The 21,831-nt window shown below is 41.7% G+C and overlaps 1 protein-coding gene across 3 annotated transcripts in view; it reads left to right on the top strand.

Annotated features, from left to right (window-relative positions):
- Positions 1-21,831, top strand: part of RGS12 (regulator of G protein signaling 12) — a 424,812-nt gene that overhangs the window by 53,147 nt on the left and 349,834 nt on the right. The gene's annotated exons all lie outside the window — the stretch shown is intronic.

Below are 21,831 nucleotides of genomic sequence, written 5' to 3'. Positions count from 1 at the left end.
GGACATCTTAAGGCCTTTGAAACCTATGAATGTACTTCATGCTAGGAATAAAGACTGCGGAAGGTGAAAACACATTTTCTAATTAAGTCAGTTGTATTGGCCTGGCGGTATTTCTGTGCTGAGTGGAGGATAAGCCACCAATCTCCTGAGTTTAGTGGGCAATCCGTTTTTGGTTTTTTTTTGCGAAGTTTGGATGATGATCATTTTAAACACTGGGAGCATAAAGGTTTGACATCTATTGAATCTCTGGGTTGTGTACCTCAGAATTCCGTGCTTTCCTTTGATCAGCTACAGTCTGTTTGGTATACCATGTCACCATTTCTTTATGTATTTACAATCCATACATTATGTACTGCAAGTTCTTTCTGAATGCCCTACTATATTTGATTTTGAATTGGTTATAGTTCTGTTTACCAAAGTTAAAAGTCATAGTAATACCTTGTCTTACTGGTATAAACTTCATTTTTCTATAGAATCTGCACAGCTTTACTCATCGCTAGCCCACTCCTGAACTGATACGCTGGGTCATACCATAATGGAGAGAGAATTAGCGACCTACTTTGAAATTGCCTTCACTACCACAGTGGAAGTAAAGCTGCAGGAACTACAATACAAACTTTTACATAGAATATATATTGACAGTGTGCATGCATATAAAATGCATATCTGTGATAGGATGTCTGTCTGAAGTGCCATGGTGAATGGGGTAATCTAATTCATACCTTTCTCCTATGTCTGGTTATTTTTCCATTTTGGAATGGAGTGCTTAGCGCAATTGAAAACACCAACCAGCAAAACCCACCATTTACGGGGGACTTTCTATTACACGGCTCTGTGAAGTGGCTTTCCATCTCAGCTAAGAGTGTGGTGAAGTATTTACATATCGTGACGTTGCTGGCTAAATCATGTGTGCTCTTTAATTGGCTCCAGCCAGTAGGTCCTAAGCCATTAATGTGGTATCAAAAACTTGCAGATTGGATGCAAATGGAAAGGTTAGATGTTAAGTTTACCAAGCGACGAGTACCAGTGGAGTATATGAAGCTTTGGGAATTGACGTATAATCTGTTACCCATGACACTTGGGAAGATGTTATTGGCTAGTGGATATTCCACTGTGTGGTAATTGTACTTCATAGGATGCTCTCTGTATAACTTGAACTGTCTGTTATTTAATCGTTCTGGTTTACCTGTTACAATGCAGCATGGAATCTGATGGTGTGAATGTGGAGTGGATGATTGAGATTGTATGAATAGTGTGAATGTTAATGATGGAAAATCTTAAAGATTTAACCCAAGACTGGGACATTATGGAGTTTAGGGTAACTTTGCTTTGGTTACACTTTGCTGTGTTCTTGTTAACCATGTTATGGCGTATCTTTTGTATTCTCTTGCTGATTTTTTTCATCCCTTCTTGTGTAAAATAAAGAATTAAGAAAAAAGAAAGGCCATCTAGACTGTTCAACTCCATTCCTACTGTAGTGCTATAGGCCCCGCTGATTTTGACTTTTCTGTTCTTCATAACCAGGAATCCTCTGTCATTGTTGCATGCTTTCTTGAATTCTGTCACTGTTTGTTTACAGCACCTTATTCCAGGCATCCACCACCCTGTTCGTGAAGAAATGATTCCTGATGTTCCTGAGTTCTACCCCCTTTGAGCCTCATACTGTAATTTCTTGTTCTAGAGCATTTTTTCCTCTGAAAAACATAGCACAAACATTTTAACAGGTCTTGAGAGTAATTTTCAAACTCCCGCGTTGAGATCAAGTTCATGGCTATGTTTTTACTTGTGGACTTCACACCACTTTTCAAAGCCAATTTGTGTACGCTTTTGCCTTGAAATTTGCTGCGGAGACAGAATACCCGGAGGTATTTGCACCCGTTATTTTTATTAGTTTAAGTTTTTGCGAATACTTTTTTTTTTTTTTTCATGGAAAATAACATGTATAAATTTAAAAATATTCGTTTTCTCTCCTGATGTAGACACCCCCGGGACACCACCTCTAAGTGCAGCTGAAGGCCTTTGTGTGTTTAACTATGTTAAAGGAGATTCATTTTCAGACAGCCAGTATATGCACAAAAATCATTATTTACTTGTGTAAACTGCTCTGAAAATTGTCTACCTTTTCTTAACATTCCCACTCTGTAACGTTTTGAATATTCCTTGTGAAGTTTCTTAAATAAAGCTGTGAATGAAACGCCTTCCCACTTAAATATTAAGATCCACGATTTATTTGTTCTTAAACAATAGTGCCACTCACTAATCAATATCAAACCTTGAACTTTTAATATAGGAACTTCATATGATTGATACTTAACATCACTCACAGCTCTTCAAGCAACTGTTTGGTGCGAGTGCCCAATATTCTAATCATAGGTCCTTCTCCTTAAACATTTTTATAACTATTCATTAGAAGTTCAAGTAACTATTGTTTTGCAGAGAAAAAATTGTGGATCTTAAATATTTAAGTGGGAGGGAGTTTAATTCATAGGCATATTTTTCTACAGCCCTCGGGCTCTGTTTAGTTTCTTAAAGACACTGTTCGAATCCCAAATAAAAACTGAAATACCACCACATTAGCTCTTTCCTACAGTAACAGCACAGCCAGTGGGAAACTTGAAGGCTTTCCAAGATACTTTAACTTTGGAGATCTTATAATTTTCCTGTATGAACATAAGAGATCAGAAGAAGAATTAAAAGCAGACACAGCTGAAGATTATAACTGACCAGAATTTAATTATATACATTTTTTTAAGCATATTAGATCACTTACTGGGGGATGAGCCGAGAAGAACAAAGGGGTGGGGGGAGTGAGAGTGTGCACCCGGCCCTGTTATTTCTGGTGCTACTGCGGGTGATAATGTCTAAAACATTATCGCCCACAGCGGTACCGTAAAAAAGTTTTTCCTAACTCCTCCCCTTTCCTTCCTTAAAATTTAAACGTCGTGATGCAGTTGCTATCGCTTGCATTAGGGCATTAAAGGTCCTAACGTACTTGATAAGGCCACATCTTGCTTTAAAGAATGACCCCCTTGGTTCCAATAAAGAAAAAAAAGGAAGGAATATCAGATCAGCAAAATGTCTTCACTTTTGCCATTACCTAGAAGATGGAGAGAGAATCTTTTAGAAAAGAATTTAACCTTGCCCACATTTAAAGTTTTCAGATGCCTGGACATTTTTTTTTTTTTAGATTGACAAGGGTACACTTGGAGATACATGAGTTTGGTTCACCATCATGGGAAACACATCACAGAGTGGTAGAAAAAGAATTTCCCAGTATCTGACTGCTTTGAAAGTCATAGCTGAAAGGAGAGGTTACTGCTATAACCTGCACATCTTTTGTGGAACGCCATCCGGGATTGTCAACTATTTGAGCAGAGTTACTGTTGTAACATTTTTTTAGCCAATTTACTGCTTTCAATGCTGAATTAAAACTGTTCTTAGGTGGTTTGGGTGGCAAAAGATGTGTATTTCATTTGCATAGCTATTAAATTTCCTTTACAAGTGCATTTTTATTTTAAGATCCCACGTTTTCTTCCTCATACCTACCATCCCTCTCCTTGCTTTTCTTGTATAGAATTTTGTAGGCAGGGAGAAGCCTGATTTTTTGCAGCTTTCTTCATTTAATCCCATCTGGTTCTGGTTCATCCCACTTATGCCCTTCTTGATTTTAACCCAAAGCTTTTTTGTTCGTGTTATTTGTATGTCTTAACTAATTGTAAGCTCCATGGAGCAGGGGACTGTATTATGTACAGTGCTGTGTACATCTGGTAGCACTAGATAACTAGTAGTAATATCCAACATGCTGCTGATGTTTAAAGTGCTAACAATGTACTTATTGACAGCTTTTGGCAGTGTCAGGTTAATATGCAAAAAGTCAGTGCATTCTATAGCTACAAATTGTTCTAGCACAAAAAGCAGTGAAGCAGTGTTCCTTGACATTATGCTGAAAGCTCTGTCATGCAACAGTTCTGAAAGGATATACTAAAGTCCCTTTTGTTTTGTGAGGCTGTACTGGGCTGCTTTGGCTATTAGTTAGATATGCCATCTGTTCTCTGTGGCTGATTAGAGCTAAGATAATATGTAAATCAATTTGTTATAGTGCCTCAGTTGCCAGTATATTATGTAATAAGTACACTGTATTTCAGTTACTGCCTTTAATTCATTGAAGAAAGTGAAAATATTTTTTAAAGATTAATTTGACACTGTAAACCATACTATGTCTTTTTAATTTTACATTTCTAACGTGATAGTATTGTTGGCAGAATGGAACTGGTCTGGCCAAATCCTCTTACACAGGTCAGATATTCTGCTTGTGTGTAGCTTTTGTATAAGACTCTGTAGCAATCCTGCTTGTTTTGTTTTTTCCAATAGGAGAGGTATATTGTGTTTTTGGGCCTGTTGACTTTTTGTAACTAGGATTCTTGCTATTTTGGAATGGCAGGTTAGTTGTGTATGTTCTGAATGTCATTCTGTGATGTCCCTGCATCACAGAATGACATCCTGTGATGCAGGATGTCCCTGTATCACAGGCACCTGGGAACGGAGGGAGTTTGTGTTGCTTTTGCTGAAGTGACATCAAAATTCGGAATAACTTTTTGTATGGCGAGTTGAGGTAGAACCTCCTAGTTCTGCTTTTGTACCGATTGGAGGAGTTTCTGTGGATGTGGGCTGTGCTTACTGAAGGGTTTATATTGGGAGTTCTGTTTCATCCTGTGTAAACTCCAGACTTCCTTAGTTTTGCCTGACCTAATTGGAGGTGGGGAGCAGAGGGGCAGTGTGATGGCACTATTAGTGTCTAGGAATGGCAAAAAACTAAATTTATTACTAGGAGGGAGAGAGGGTTGGGGGAAGATTGGGTAGGGATTAGTGTGGGGGTAGAAGAAATCTCTGAAGAAGCAGAGAGGGGGGGGTGGTGGTGGTGGTAATGAAGCCAGTATTTTTCACTGGGGTGAGGGCGCCAATTTCACTTTTTGCATAGGGTGTTGGTTATTCTAAAGCCAACCCTGAAGTAGAGGCACTAGCTGAAGGCCAAGTAATAATTGCAGCCTAAGCTATGGTACACGTTTTTGATGTTGCTGAGATGCCCCTCCTCTAGTGGGGAAAAGGTCCTGTCCTTTCTTCTGCATTGGGTCTATATCACCAATGATGGGTGGGTCCTGAAAATTGTGGACTTCTCTTACCCTCCTTTGGTCCAGTGGGAATAAAACTTCAGTTCTGACCCTTCTCAACCTGCTCAACTGCAGCTGGAAGTAGCCTCTCTCCTTCAGCAGAAGGTGATCAAGTTTGCCCCACCTCAGGAATGTAGCCAAGGTTTCTATTACTGGCATTTTCTCATCCCCCAAGAAGTTGGAGAGGGTTGAGGTCTATCCTGGATTTACAGAGGCTGAACGGATTATTGGTCAGAGATATGCAAGATGAACTCCCTCCAGACAGTTCTGCTTTTCATTCATCTAAAGGATTGAATATGCAATCTAGATTTGAAAGACGCTTATGCACAGATTCTCATTCACCACATCCTTCAGAAGTTCTTTAGGTTGGTGGTAAAGGATCTGTACTACCTGTACAAATTGGTTGTGTTTGGCCTCCAGGTGGCTCCAAGAGTGTTCACAAGTGTCTCTGTCATAGCTACACAGCTTCGTCAACAGAGTCTGCTTGTTTCCATACCTGGATGATTAGGTGGTGTCTGGCCCATCTCTGGTGGGAGTGCTAAAGTCCCTCAGAATGACCATGCAACTTTTCTATTCTGGGATTCCTGGTCAACTTTCTTGAAGTTCAGTTTGGTCCCATCATAAAGGAAACAGTTCATGGGAGCCTGGGTCGACCTGCTTAAGGAGAAGGCATTTCTTCCTGTTGAAAGAGTAGGAGTTATGATAGGCTTAGTGAGGTCCCTTTTTGTAGTGGAATTGGATACCAACAAGGTTGATCCTTGTTTTCCTGGGTCACTTGGCTATAGTGACACACGTTGTTCCTCTGACTCATCTGTAATTAAGAGCCCTCCAAAGCCAGTGGGATCAGTTGTCTCGGTCATTATCTCATGAGATCTCTATCATAGAAATGTGACTGCAGAAAAAGACTGTGTGGCCTATCTAATCTGTCCATCTAATTTAGCTTTACAATTCTTATCACTCCCTCTGAGAACCCCTGTGTTTATCCTATCTTTTCTTGAATTCAGATATTTTTGGGTCTGCCACCCCCACTGGGAAGCTGTTCTGTGTATCCACTATCTTCTCTGCAAAGAAATATTTCCTGAATCTACTTCCTTTCATCCTCATCCCAAGACCACTTGTTCTAGAGTCTCCTTTCCATTGAAGGAGGCTTGCCTCCTGTGCGTGGGTATGTTGGGGGTATTTAAATGTATCTGTCATATTTCCTGTATTTCACCTTTCCTCTAGCGTATCTATATTTAGATCTTAAAGTCTGTGCCCATATGCTTTAGAATGAAGACCATTGGCCATTTTAATAGTTGCCCTCTGGATGGACTCCAGCTGCTTTATATCCTTTTGAAGGTACAGTTTCTAGAATTATACCCAGTATTCCAAATGAGGTCTCACCAGGGAAGTATATTGCTTCCATTTTTCTGCTGATAATTCTTCTTTCTATGCAGCTAAGCATTTTTCTTGCTTTTGCCATCAATTTATCCACCATCTTACGATCATCAGATGCAATCCCCCCCCCCCCAAATACTACTATTCTTTTATGCTTAAAAGATTTTCACCCCAATATTGTACATCTCCTGGGTTTTGCAGCCTAAATGCATTTCTCTGCATTTTTTGTAGTAAATCTTAGATCCAAAACCCTAGACAATTCCTCAAACTTCGTTAGATCCCTCCTCATAGTTTCCACACCTTCCTGGCTGTCTACCCAGTTACAGATTTTGGTGGTATTGGCAAAAAGACAAACCTTTCCTGACAACATTTCTGCAATGTCACTCACAAAAAAAAGTTGAAAAGAACTGGTCCAAGGACATATCCCTGCGGCACACTGCTAGTAACGCTGCCGCCTGGGAGTGAATTCCATTTACCGTTCCCCTTTGTTGCCTTCCCCTTGACCAGTTTCTAACCCAGTCAGTCATCTAGGGCCCATACCAAGATACTCAGTTTATTTATACGTCACACATGTGGAACCAAATCAAAAACCTTACTGAAATCCAAGTGCAAAACATTTAGTAATAACCCAATCAAAGAAATTGGCGAGATTCACCTGGAAAGATTTTCTGCTGGTAAAACCATGCTGCTTCGGATCTTGCAATACATTGGATTCCAGAAACTGCACTATCCTCTGTTTTAGCAGTGATTTCCATTAATTTGCTCACGTAGAAGTTAGACTAGCCAATCCAGAGTTCCCAGCCTCCTCTTTACTTCCACTTTTATGAATTGGAACTACATCCACCCATCCTTCAGAACCATTCTCAATTCTAAAGATATATTAAGGTTAGCCACTGGACCTACCAGAACGTTTCTAAATTCCTTTAGTATTCTTGGATGTATCCCATCTGGCCCTATCACTTTATCTACTTTGTTTAGCTCCTCACAAACATACTTTTCTGAAAATCAATTGAGGTTTACCTCATTTTCTATCTTATTTGTGTTCATTTTATGTGGTCCTACCCCTGGCTCTTCCTTGGTGAACAGAAATATTAAAGCAATTTAGCTTTTCCTTATCAGCCTCTACATGTTCTTCTCCTCCTTCAGACTGTCACCATGCTACTTTTGCCCTTCCCTCTATCACCAATGTATCTTTAAAAAAATGACTTGTGCTCTTATTTTACCATATTTACTGTCCTTTTTTCCATTTAAATGTTTACATTCCTGACTCCTTTCCCAGCTTCATTTAGCTTTTCTGGATAATGTTGCCTGTCTTCCTCTTTTTGTGTACTTTATGAATGCTAACCTTTTCTCTCTTACCTTTTCAGCTACTTATGTAGAAAACCATAGTAGCATCTTTTTCCTCTTATCTGTATTTACTTTCCTAACAAAAAGGTGGTTTCCCTTATAATACCTCCTTTTAGTCTTCTACTCCTAGATTTTCCATTCCAGCTAACAACTCCTTGAGGCACTCCTCCATTTTAACAAAGCTAGTTTTCCTGAAGTCTAGGACCTTCTCCTTAGAATTAAACTTAATCTCCTGTGCTCTTATTCTGAACCACACCAGCTGGAGATCACTGGATCGCAGATGATTGTCCACTACATCATCAGAGAGATTGGTAAGCACCAGGTCCAGTATCGCTCCTGCCATGTGGGTTCTATTACCATTTGACAGAACAGTTCTTCCTGCAGAGAATCCAAGATCTCTTTGCTTCTAGAAGACACAGCAGCCAGGATGTCCCAAACAGCATTGGCAAATTGAAATTCCCTAGCAATAGCATTTCCCCTTTTATAGTAGAACTATTTCTAGTTATTCAACTCCAGGCGTTGTAATGGCCTTCTTTAATCTACTTGGTAATATTTTATGGACTTTCCGTCCAGGAGCTTGTCCAAACTTCTTTTAAATCTCGCTATGCTTAGTTGCCTTGACGACATCCTCTGGCAACAAATTCCACAGCTTGATTTTGCACTGAGTGAAAAATGCTTTTAAGATTTGTTTTAAATCTGCCTGATGTTCGTTTCATGGAGCATCTCCTTGTTTTAGTCTTATTTGACAGGGTGAATAACTGTCCTTTATTTACTTGTTCTACCCCTCTCATGATTTTATAAACTTCTATCATGTTCCCTCTCAATTGTCTCTCTTCCAAGTTGGGGAGTGTAACCTGCATAGCCTTTCATCATAAGGGAGCTGTTCTAATCCCTTTTATCCTTTATGTTGCCTTCCTCTGTACCTTTTCTAAGTTCCTGCAATACTTTTATTTTTAGATGGGATGACCAGAATTGCAAACAATCAATACTCAATGTGCGATCACACTATAGATTGATACAGAGGCAATATATTTTCTGTCTTATTCTCAATTCCTTTTTGATCACTCTGAACATGCAATTTGCTTTTTTTGGCTGCTGCTGCACACTGAACTGAAGATTTCAAAGTATTATCCACAAGGATTCCCAGAACAGAATCCAGCAATGTGTACCTGCGTTGGGATGTTTTTCCTGTGTGCACTTTGTACTTTTCTACATTAAATCTCATCTGCCATTCAGATGCCTAGTCTCGATACCTCACAAAGGGGGCTGATGTAATAAGACCCCTGGCAAAACAGGCACTAGTTATGAGCATGGGTTTTGATTACTGCGTGGGGCTAAATCTGGTGCCTCTGCGGGATGTAAAAAAAGTAAATTATGCAAATGATTTGCGCACAGAAATCCATGCCGTCATGAACAAATGCACATACCTAAGTGCACTAAAGGCCCTATGTAATAAGCGGCCGCATCTGCGCTGAAAAGCCGTGCCGATAATCCTTGCATAAAAGAGAGCAAGCGAACATGTCTCCCTATTCAGTGAAAGTATGACCCTAGAATGTATTTTTAATATTTCAAATAACTTTGTGCTGCAGAAAAAATGGCAAATACTTTCATGGGTGATAATTCACACTGGCATGACAGTGAAGATAGGTGCTCGGCTGGGTGCCTAGGTAATCGCTATCTGGATGCTCGGGACAGCGAGATAGGTGCTCTCCTGGCCGCATATCTGGCCACTGGAGCACCGAGATAGGTGCTTAGCTGGGCATGATTCAGGGCGTTTGGGTGCACAGAAAGGCGCCTTTCTAAGCTGACTGCTCGAGTTTCCAGATTGGTGATTACCTAGGCACCTTTCTGGACACTTGATTGTCCAGATTCGCGGTCTGCTGAACGCTTATCTCAGCACCTGAGCGGCCAGAAGAGCACCTATCTCTGTGTTTGAGCGGCCAGAGTCGTGCTTAGCTAGATGCCTTTTTGCTCCTCAGGATCCCTTCTGGTCCTCTCTCTCCTGCCACGACCTGTGTTACCTGCCATACCTTCTGCTGCAGTCATCCTTTGGCAAACCCACAGGATATACCACAGCATCAGGAACAGCTGGACACAATCAGAAATCTCCATCATAAAAATCGCACCAGAGCTGCATGGACACACAACCACACCACAGCAATGCAAGCAATGGAATAAAATGACCCCCCCGAGTCTGTGTTGACACTTGTGCCCTGACTGTGGCGGTAAAAAAACCCGCACTAGTATTAGTGCGGCTCCCTGCATTGGCTATGATTAAGTAATCACCTCCTTTGCATGCCATTAACTTGCACTCACACAGAAAAACGGTGGGTCTGTAAGCACGTTTGTGTGCGCTTTTTTTCCATGCACAAACCCTAATTACATCCCCTATAGGGCTTTGTGCGGGAAAATGCACGTACAAACCTTCATACATGCACGTAAAACCCATGGCACTTCAGTGTACCTTATTACAGTGGCCCCAAGGTTTTTCTGCTGTTCTTTGCAATCCATTGCTGTTTTAATATCTTTGAATAATTTTGTCATCTGCAAATTTGATCCCTCACTTATCATTCCCTTTTCCAGCTTCTTTATGAATGTTAAACAGCACAGGTCTCTGTTCCAATGCCTGTGTTACTCCCCTAGTGATTTTTCACTATTGTTGGAAAACTGACCATTTAGTCCTGCCCTCTGTTTCTTGTCTTTTAACCAATTTCTAATCCTCAATAGGCACTGTCTCCTTCCCCATGACTGTAATTTCCTAAGGAGTTTTTCATGAGGGCTTTGTCAAATGCCATCTGAAAAACTAAATATGTTATATACACCGACTTGTTTTATCTATATGTTTGTTTACTCCTTCAAAAAAAAATCTTAGATTGACTGGAGGCTTAGAATGCCACAGACCTTTCATGAACTTGGATGCTAAATGGTGGAGATATGCTATAATGGTGTTAAAATGAACCTTTTAGTGAAGAGGTGCTGAGACCTGAGAATCTTGATCCAGACAGAGAACCAGATGGCCATGTTTTTAATTAAACAAGCAAGGAGGTATGGGCTATTACGTTCTCTGCAAAGGAGCCTTCTGAATCTGGTCTTGGGCCGGTTGTTACAGCACCCATCTCCAGGCCTCCTATTTAATGGGATTTAGAATACACTGTGAGTGTACCATCTCAACAAAGTGCTACAACCACACAAATGGCTTGGAGCAGGTAGTTAGAAGCTATCTGTTCTGTCATTGGGGAATACTAGTCCTCAACCTGTTCACTTCAGAAGGTCAAGAAGTTCTGCTCCATTCTTCTGCGCAACTGGAGATTAGCTCCCAATGCTCTTGTGCTGGACTGGAATGTCTCTGTTTTCTATGTATAATTGCCCTCTAATTCCCAGGACTGTCCAGAAGTTCCCTTAGGACAAGGAAACGGTTATCATTGAAGCACTAGCTTGGCCTCACTAACTGTGGAATCCATATCTGTTTGTCTTCTCAGTCTCCAATTCCCTTGGGGGGATGTCTTTGACTCTCATCACCCAAAGATAGACTCTGCCATTGCTGGCTCTATGGCATGGATGCTAAATGTGCAGTAGTCTTTTCCCCATTCCTTCCTAAAGAAGTGGAGGATGTGCTGATTTGGATAAGGAAACGTTCAACCAGGAAATCCTACAGTCTCAAGTAGAAGAGGTTCTTGACTTGGTGAGGGATCAGTAAGCTGGATCCCTTCTCCTGTGGCCCAAGTGATTTGCTTCAATACCTATTCTTCCTCTTGTCCTCTGGCCTCAGCACCTTTTCAGTCAAGGTTTATTTCAGCACTACTGCAGCATATCACCAGCAGGTAGAAAGAGCTGTGAAATCTCACTATTCTTTGGTATCCAAGTTCATATTCACTGTACCTGCAATTTTTTCACAAGACGTTCCTTCTGAAAGCAGTATTTGCATTTCACATTAACTAAGCTATTGTACTGCCAGCATGCATTGCAAAGACCACATGTGCTCAAAGGAGAACAGATACGTCACTTCTTGGACTGCAAGAGAGCCCAGATAATTACCTAGTGAGTACTCAACCGCACTGTCAAGCTTCTCAACTGTTTGTTCCTTTGAGTTTAATAGATCGGGAAGGGCAGTTGCAAACACTCTAATTGGCTAGTGGTCTGTATAGTTCAGTATTAAGCGCTGGTTTACGGATTATGGACTGTGTCAAAGTTCATCAAGGACGTTCATCTAACACAAATCTAGTGCAATACAAAGAAAAAAAAATCAAAGAATGCATACACCTTGTAGTTACAATCAATCCAGAGCTGGAAAAATTAAGAGAAATTATAAGACCTACAGCTATAGTTCTTGGAGGATGAATCACTGAAAGAAATATTCCCTGCTTCACTAGTATTGGCTTTCAAACAACCATCTACTCTGAAGCAGAAATTAGTAAAAATCAAACCCAACAGAAACTCAGAATTGTGACCTTGGTCAAGTCACTTTACCCTCTGTTGCCTCAGGTACAAATCTAGATTATAAGCCCTCTGGGATATGGAAATACCTACTGTACCTAAATGTAATCTGCTTTGAAGTGCAAAAAGCGGAATGTAATTAAATTAATTAAATGGCACTTATCCTTGCAGTGCACCACACTGCAGTCTGTGCCAACACATAATCCCAGGATCCCTCATTCACCTACATGGGAAAAACATTCATCATAAGAAGATCCTAATCATGTTCCTTGTGTAATGTAGTTTATATTATTCGGTGCTGAAAATGTAAAGAAGCATGCTACGTTAGTGAGACAGCCTAGTCTTTAAAGACCAGAGTCAGTTTACACAAGAATAAACACTATAGGGAAGACCAAGCTGGCATCTCCATGGGGAAGCACGTTTTGGAACCAGAACACTGCATCAATGAAATAATGATCAGGATAATCAGAAAATTTAAAATTAATCCAGGAATGCAAGACTTCCGAAGTAAAAATGATCCCTTTGGAACTGACAGAAAAGGACTAAGAACACAAGAAATTGCCATGCTGAGTCAGACCAAGGGTCCATCAAGCCCAGCATCCTGTTTCCAACAGAGGCCAAACCAGGCCACAAGACCCCGGCAATTACCCAAACACTAAGAAAATTCCGTGCTACTGATGCAATTAATAGCAGTGGATATTCTCTAAGTAAACTTGATTAATAGCTGTTAATGGACTTCTCTTCCAAGAACTTATCCAAACCTTTTTTGAACCCAGCTATACTAACTGCACTAACCACATCCTCTGGCAACAAATTTCAGAGCTTTATTGTGCATTGTGTGAAAAAGAATTTTCTCCAATTAGTCTTAAATGTGCTACTTACTAACTTCATGGAATGCCCCCTAGTCCTTCTATTATTCGAAAGTGTAAATAACCGAGTCACATCTTGTTCAAGAACTCTCATGATCTTAAGCTCTAGGCCTTAGACAAATTGTTGCCTCCCCCACGCACCAAGCTGGTCACTCCCTTGACCTTATATTCATCAACCACTGCTTCCTACCATCCCACCCCCCCACCTGCTCCCCTGTACCTTGGTCCGACCACTTCCTCATAAAAGCCCTCCTCCCCCTTAACTTCCTACTACCCCCACTCCCTCAAACAACACCACCTTCACCTTCAGGAAACCCTGCTCTGGAGATGAACTGGCTCTTGCCATTTCCAACACATCCACTAGCCTTGACTGCTCCAGTCCAGAGACTGCCATCAAATCCTGGCTCAGCATGACTCTTGAAATTGCTGACAAACTATGCCCCATCTCCAGACGTAACATTACCCAACCCACAAAAAATCATCAACCCTGGTACACGACTGAACTAAGATCCCTAAAAAATACCCTCAGGCAGCGTGAGAGAAACTGGCGTAAAGCCCCCTCACCCCAACTCGCCTCAAGTTTCAAAACTACCCTTCACCAATATAGAATAACCACCCTCAAAACAAAAAGAGACTACTTTTCAGCTAAGATCCACCAATACATGTACAACCCGAAAGCCCTTTTCAATTATGTTGCCAACCTCACCAAATCCTCTCAGCCCACTATCCCTGAGAATGATGCCTCCACTAAGAGCGAAGAAATCGCCCAGTATTTCCTCACAAAAATCACCAACATCCTCCGCAGATTTCAACACCCTTCTCCATCCACCTTCCCTTCCCCCTCCCTCCAACCTTCCCCCACTTCACCCACCCTCCAAACCCTTGACCTGACTTCCGCTAAAGAAGTGGAATCTATTCTCAGAAAACTCAAACCAGCTTCCCACCCTTCAGACACCATTCCCACAAAATCCCTCCTCTCCATCCCGAACACTATATCCAACCCATCGCAGACATCATAAACTCCTCCCTCTCTTCAGGCTCTGTCCCAGATGCTCTTAAACAAGCTATTGTCAAGCCCCTCCTAAAAAAACCAACACTAGACCCTAAAGACCCCGCTAACTTCCGCCCTATCTCTAACCTGCCCTTCCTATCCAAATTATGGAAAAGATTGTAAACATCCAACTTACAGAATATCTAGAAAGCAACAACATTCTGCATCCAGCCCAATACGGCTTCCGTAAATACCTCAATACAGAAACCCTCCTGCTCTCCCTCACGGACCACTTACTCATAGGCATGGACCGAGGCAACTGTTACCTCCTCGCCCTACTCGACATCTCAGCTGCCTTTGATACCATCAACCATAACCTCCTCATCAACCGGCTATCCGAAATAGGCATCTCAGGCCTAGCCCTACTATGGTTTAAATCCTACTTATCTAACAGAAAGTTCTCCGTCAAGATAGGAAACGCCAACTCCACACTCTATCCCTTGTCTCAAGGTGTCCCACAAGGCTCCTCCCTCTCCTCCACCCTTTTCAACATTTATCTCACACCTCTATGTCAGCTCCTCACAGACCTCGGCCTCAAATTCTACCTCTATGCAGATGACGTTCAAATCGTCATTCCCATTCACAACTCTCTCTCAGATGCCCTTGCCTTCTGGAACACATGTCTTGCCAACATCAATGACTTCCTCACCAACATCCACCTCGCTCTAAACTCCTCCAAAACAGAGCTGCTCCTTATCTCTCCTCACCTCCCTCCCAAACCACCGATCTCCAACGATCCAGCTTTCAACGTCATAACACCCCAACCCACAGTAAGAGACCTTGGGGTTATCATAGATCAACAACTCAATCTCAAAAAACAGATCAACTCCATCCTCAAAGAAGGTTTCTTCAAGCTTCACATCCTGAAGAAACTCAGACCCCTCCTCCACTATCATGACTTCCGCACCGTCGTCCAAGCCACCCTTTCCTCAAAGCTGGACTACTGTAATGCCCTCTTCCTTGGCCTACCCTCCTCCACCACCAAGCCCTTACAAATGCTCCAGAATGCCATCGCCAGGGTCATCACCAACTCAAGGAAAGCTGATCACATTACCCCAATACTCAAAGAACTCCACTGGCTCCCCATCGCATCCCGAATTCTCTTCAAAATTCTAACCATAGTGCACAAGTCCATCCACTCGCACAATTCCAATTGGTTGGATGAACCCTTTCGTCCTATACGCACTGAACGACCCACTCGCACTGTCAACAAAGGCACCCTCTCCATTCCCCCTTTGAAAAAGCCCACCTCTCCTCTACTAGGGACCGTGCACTATCCATTGCAGGCCCTAAACAATGGAACGCCCTCCCTACCACTCTCAGGCTAGAGCCATGTTACGCCAAGTTCAGAAAAAAACTTAAAACATGGCTCTTCCGACAAGCCTACCCTGATTAAGTACACAGACTTCTGCAAGTATCTTGCCTACGCCTTGTATATTCCTGTAAATAGTCCGTTGCAGTTTTTATTTATTGCTTTAATTCCTCCACCTCCTGCTCTTTGTATACTCCTCCTTGTTCGCCCTCCCTGTTCATTGTAATTTCTACCTTTAAAGTTACATTGTAAACCGGTATGATGTATGCATACTAATACCGGTATATAAAAGTTTTTAAATAAATAAATAAAGACCTCTATCATATCCCCCCTCAGCCGTCTCTTCGCCAAGCTGAACAGCCCTAACCTCTTCAGCCTTTCCTCATAGGGGAGTTGTTCCATCCCCTTTATCATTTTGGTTGCCCTTCTCTGTACCTTCTCCATTGCAACTATATTTTTTTTGAGATGCGGCGACCAGAATTGTACACAGTATTCAAGGTGCGGTCTCACCATGGAGCGATACAGAGGCATTATGACATTTTCTGTTTTATTAACCATTCCCTTTCTAATAATTCCCAACATTCTGTTTGCTTTTTTGACTGCTGCAGCACATTGAGCCGATGATTTTAAAGTATTATCCACTATGATGCCTAGATCTTTTTCCTGGGTGGTAGCTCCTAATATGGAACCTAACATTGTGTAACTAAAGCAAGGGTTATTTTTCCCTATATGCAACACCTTGCACTTGTCCAGATTAAATTTCATCCGCCATTTGGATGCCCAACCTTCCAGTCTTGCAAGGTCCTCCTGTAATGTATCACAGTCTGCTTGTGATTTAACTACTCTGAATAATTTTGTATCATTCTCAAATTTGATAACCTCACTCGTATTCCTTTCCAGATCTGTACTTGGACCAGTCCAAGTACAGATCCCTGAGGCACTCCACTGTTTTACCCTTTTCCACTGAGAAAATTGACCACTTAATCCTACTTTCTGTTTCCTGTCTTTCAACCAGTTTGTAATCCATGAAAGGGCATCGCCTCCTATCCCATGACTTTTTAGTTTTTGTAGAAGCCTCTCATGAGGGACTTTGTCAAACACCTTCTGAAAATCCAAATACACTACATCTACCGGTTCACCTTTATCCACATGTTTATTAACCCCTTCAAAAAAATGAAGCAGATTTGTTAGGCAAGATTTCCCTTGGGTAAATCCATGTTGACTGTTTTCCATTAAACCATGTCTTTCTATATGCTCTACGATTTTGATCTTGAGAATAGTTTCCACTATTTTTCCCAGCACTGAAATCAGGCTCACTGATCTATAGTTACCCGGATCGCCCTTGGAGCCTTTTTTAAATATTGGGCTTACATTGGCCACTCTCCAGTCTTCAGGTACAATGGATGATTTTAATGATAGGTTACAAATTTTAACTAATAGATCAGAAATTTCATTTTTAAGTTCCTTCAGTATCCTAGGATGCATACCATCCGGTCCAGGTGATTTGCTACTCTTTAGTTTGTCAATCTGGCCTACTACATCTTCCAGGTTCACAGTGATTTCGTTCAGTTCGTCTGACTCATCACCCCTGAAAACCATCTCCAGAACTGGTATCTCCCCAACATCCTCATTAGTAAACACAGAAGCAAAGAATTAATTTAGTCTTTCTGCAATGGCCTTATCTTCCCTAAGAGCCCCTTTAACCCCTCTGCAAAGACCTAAGTTTATCACACTGTAAGGAAGGGGAGGTGATGATTCTGGAGGGGATGTGTGTGAGAGGGAGGGTAGGGGAGAGGGAAGGTGATGGTGCCAGTGGATGGGGGAAGGGGGTGGAGGCGAGGTGATGATTCTAAGAGGATGAGTGAGCGAAGGTGGTGATGCTGGGAAGAGGGAAGAAAAGATGAGGATGATACCAGGGAGTGGAGGGAGAGTGAAGGAAAGATTAGGTGATGGTGCAGAGGGTGGGGGAGAGAAAAGGTGATGATCATGACAGGGAGTGGGGGAGAAGGAAGAGAATGAAAGGTGATGCCAGGGAAGAGAAGGTGATATTTGGGGGGTGATGGAAGGGAAGGTGGTGGTGATGCTGGAGGGTGAGGGAAAAATGAAGGGAGGAGGAGAGGACTATGATGGGGTTAGGGGAAAAGGGGGGAGAGGGAAGAGAGAAGAAGGTGGTGATGATACCATGGGGATGGAAGAACAGGAAATGGAAGAAGTTGATTATGCCAGGGGAGAGGGAAGAAAAGGTGATGAAGATGGCAAGGGTTGGGGAAGGGATTTGAGGGAGAGGGAAGGTGATAATGATGATGCCAAGGGGTGGGGAGAAAAAAGGGAGGAGAAGTTGATGATGGTGCTTGGAGGGGGCAGGGAAGAGATGGTGAAGGTGATGGTGTGCTACATTCTCCAATTTTGATCCAATATCTCTTATGGCGATACAATCCTTAGTGAAAAAAGTGAATACAAATTCTAATCCATCTTTAGATCTATGCCCATCATTTCTGATCGTTATGTTACTAGAATCAGTTTTCATTGGCCTCAGGAATTTGATTAATTCCTCTCTTTCTATGGGGGAAGTTCTTGAGACCATGAAAAAAGCTGTCATTACACCTGTTTTAAAGAATGCTGATGCAGATCCTTGAAAATTTCTAATTTTCTAATTATAGACCTTTAGCTAACCTCCCTTTTGTTACTAAGATATAGAGAAAGTAGCTACTTGTCAAATCACTGAGTTCATGGAGGATACCAAAAAACTTGATCCTGCTCAGGCAGGATTTATGAAGGGATACAGTACAGAGACATAGATATTATGGACTCTTATCCATGCTGGATAAGGGAAGCTCAGTTTTACTAGTCTTCCTTGATCTTTCCAGTATTTTTGATCTGATCGATCATAAAATTTTAATCTCCTGTTGCTTATCCTTAGGGTTAGTCGGGATAGTTTTAGATTGGATTTCTAGCTTTTTGCAAAACAGCTCATCTCAAGTATTTTTTCAAGGACATTACTCTCAAGTTGGCACCTCTTTTTGTGGGATGCCTCAAAGATCCTCTCTCTCTCTCTCTCTCTCCATTACTATTTAATATCTTTTGTCACCTTTAAGGGGTATCATTCGTTCTTTTGATTTTTTTACCTTTCATTTATGCAGGCGATGTCCAAATTGTTGTCTCTTTGGATCATGATATAGACATTTCTGTTTCCCATTTAGAAAAGTGCACGTTAGCTGTTTCTTTTTGGTTAAAAGAAAATCTGTTAATTTTGAATTCCACAAAAACAGAACTTTTACAAGTGGGAAGTAAACCTGAGAAAATTCAGATTTCATTGGGAGAACATATGAAGTTGACTAATGAAGTGACATTTTTAGGAGTCAAATTAGACTTTGGTTGGTCTGTGAAAAAATACATTAATTTAGTATTTCAAACAGTCTACATGTGCTTACGCCTTGTGAGACAATTAAAATTGTCTCTGACATTTATGGCATTAAAACCTGCAGTGTATGCTCTTGTAGTTACAGTACTAGATTATTGTAACATCGTATATTGGGGGTTACCAGGTATATTGATAAAACTCCAAGTGGTTCCGAATACGGCAGCTAGAATTGTAATGGGGTCGTACTGGACGTGAGTAAGCAGCTCTTCTTTTGAAAAAATTGCATTGGCAACCAATAAGATTATGATGCAAATTGAAAGTGCTTGTTCTTGCAATTAAAATTTTACATGGGCTTACATATCATCTAGGTGCTGGAAGTCTTCTCCCAGGAATGTGCGCTCTCAATAGAGTTTTCAACTTCAGCTTCCTTCATTGAGAACTTTCAGACATGTAAAATTGCAGAAAAGATCGTTTTCTACCTTGATCCCTAACATTTGGAATGATCTCCCTTTCTCTATCAGGGAAGAAACATGTTTACTGCATTTTCACCTTTAAACTGAAGATCTGGCTGATGACTTCTGAGCTTTGCGTTCAGATTGTCTGTTTAAAGTTTTAATCATGACTTCTTACTGACCACAGTGTAGTATTAGATATTTTTTTTAAGTATTTTATTATAATATTTGTTACGATTTATTGTTTTATGTTTGTTGTACATCGCCCTGGAAGAATTTATTGTAAGTCTTAGAAGGCGATGCCTAAATTTAAAAAAAATTAAATAAATAAATGAGGTGAACTCTGTGCTGGGTGCACCATGGCACACAAAAGGTTGGGAATTGCTGTTTTAAGTAATTGCTCTGCAATATAATCCTCTGCTTTGGACACTCCGTGCCTGCTTGTTGACAGGGAAAGCAAGTTTGCTTTCCTGTAAACAGAGTTCTCTGTAGACAGGATGAATTAGCCATACTTAATACCCGCTTGCCTACCTAGAGAGTCAGCTACCTCACTAAGGCCCGGATTTTTAAAAGGTTACGCGCGTGACCGGGCCTATTTTAAAAGGCCCGGTCACGCGGGTTTATTCCGGGGCATCAGGGAGTGGGCGGGGCGGGGTGGGGGTGGTCCAGGGGGCGGGGCTAGAGGCTCTCGGCACAGCGTGCCGGCAGGTGCTGGCGCGTGCCACTTTGCCTGCCTCTAGGCAGGCGCAAGAGGTAAAATAAAAATTTGGGGAGGGGGCGGAAGGGGTAGGAAGGTCAGGCTAGGGGGGAGGGAACGGGGGAAGGCTGCAGGTGTTGGCATGCGCAAGTTGCACAATTGTGCACCCCCTTGTGCACGCCGACCACCGATTTTTATAACATGCGTGCAACTTTATAAAATCTACCCCTAAAGCTTAAGTTCTGGAAGACTGAGGGGCTCCCGAGGCACCATGTGCTTGCTGGAACTCTTGCACGTGCTCAGTAAGACTTTTACTGAGCTCTGAGAGCTGGGTCTGCGTCTGTGCTGTTGGATGACGTCACTTCACAGCTGATTCATCCTGCTGTCTACAAAGAGCTCAGTTCAGAGGTATGCAAGCTTGCTTTGCCCTAAGCTGCCAAAAAGCTGAAAAATAGTTTATCTAAGCTGCTATTGTAAGCTTCTAAGTCCCATCTGATTGCAGCCATTCTGACATATTTTGAAGCTATTCCAAGCTTTCTTTAATTCCTAGTATTTTAGGAGCCATTAGTCACCCCATGAATTTCTTTATATTTCTGGGAAGCTGAGTATAACTTTTCAGTGATATAAAACACGTGTGCATGACAGAGGAACCTGGAGAAATGATTACTTAACATGTTATGAGAGTATCTGAAATTATAGATGATAAAATATACAGCACAGGTTGGTCAGAGCATTGCTGGAAGCGGAGCAGCCATGAGGAAAGAGCGAGTCCTGCTGTTGCTCAAGATCGAGTGACTTTTGAGAGTCCTAGCAGACGGGGTCAAGAGGAGTGAATTTTGGAAATGGAGGAATAGGGATCAACCCTTTGCTCAGTTTCACCTCAGGAGAGAAAGGGAGACAGGCTCTGTGGGCATATCTGTTTTAGGGATCTGATGTCAGGGGGCAGGGAGAATATTAATAAGGGATTAGGCATTGGATAAAATATTTTTCCTAGTTTTGAGGGAAAATAGATGACTATTGTAGAACTTAAATTTGTCCTGCCAAATTTAGTCGGTTAGTGTTAAATGCTGAAGCCTATCCTTGGTATACCACCAACCAGGATCACTCATATGGGTATATTTTGTTCACTCAGCAATTTAGCACAGACAAAATTTACCTGAATAACTATTAAAAATGCATCATGTATGTGGTTGAAAAGCAGTTTTAATTGTGTACGTGTTTTGAATATCAACCTCATTACATCTTTTTCTCTCTCTCTCTCTATATCTATCTATCTATCTGTCTATATATATATCTATACATCTCTCTCTCTCTCTCTCTCTCTCTCTCTTTCTATATATATATATATATGTATATATCTATATATCTATATATATATCTCTCTATTTCCCTGTACGTACCAGGATCAGTCCAGACAGCTGGGTTATGCCTCCCCTCCAGCAGATGGAGTCAGAGAGAAAACTGAAAGCACCCCCTAGATATACTGGTGTGCCACCTGCGATCCTTCAGTATATTCTCTGACTCCAGCAGATTGAGAGGCATAACCTGCGGTCCTGGCCTGGTCAGTTTGTTCGTACTGGGAAAAAAAAAAAAATAAGAAAAACAATAATAGAGGGACAAGATCATTTGGTTTCTTCTTCTCTCTGCACTGTATGTTCGTGTTGGTGTTTTGTGTGAGCGCAGCGCGGGTTTGAGCTCAGAGTGGGGCAGGCACATAGGGCACTGCCCTGTGAAGGTTCCCGGGTTAGACGGTCCTTGAGGCT

The sequence above is a fragment of the Rhinatrema bivittatum genome, chromosome 1 (assembly GCF_901001135.1).
Source record: "Rhinatrema bivittatum chromosome 1, aRhiBiv1.1, whole genome shotgun sequence".
NCBI classification, from domain to species: Eukaryota; Metazoa; Chordata; class Amphibia; order Gymnophiona; family Rhinatrematidae; genus Rhinatrema; species Rhinatrema bivittatum.
This window is presented reverse-complemented; position numbering and strand designations above follow the sequence as displayed.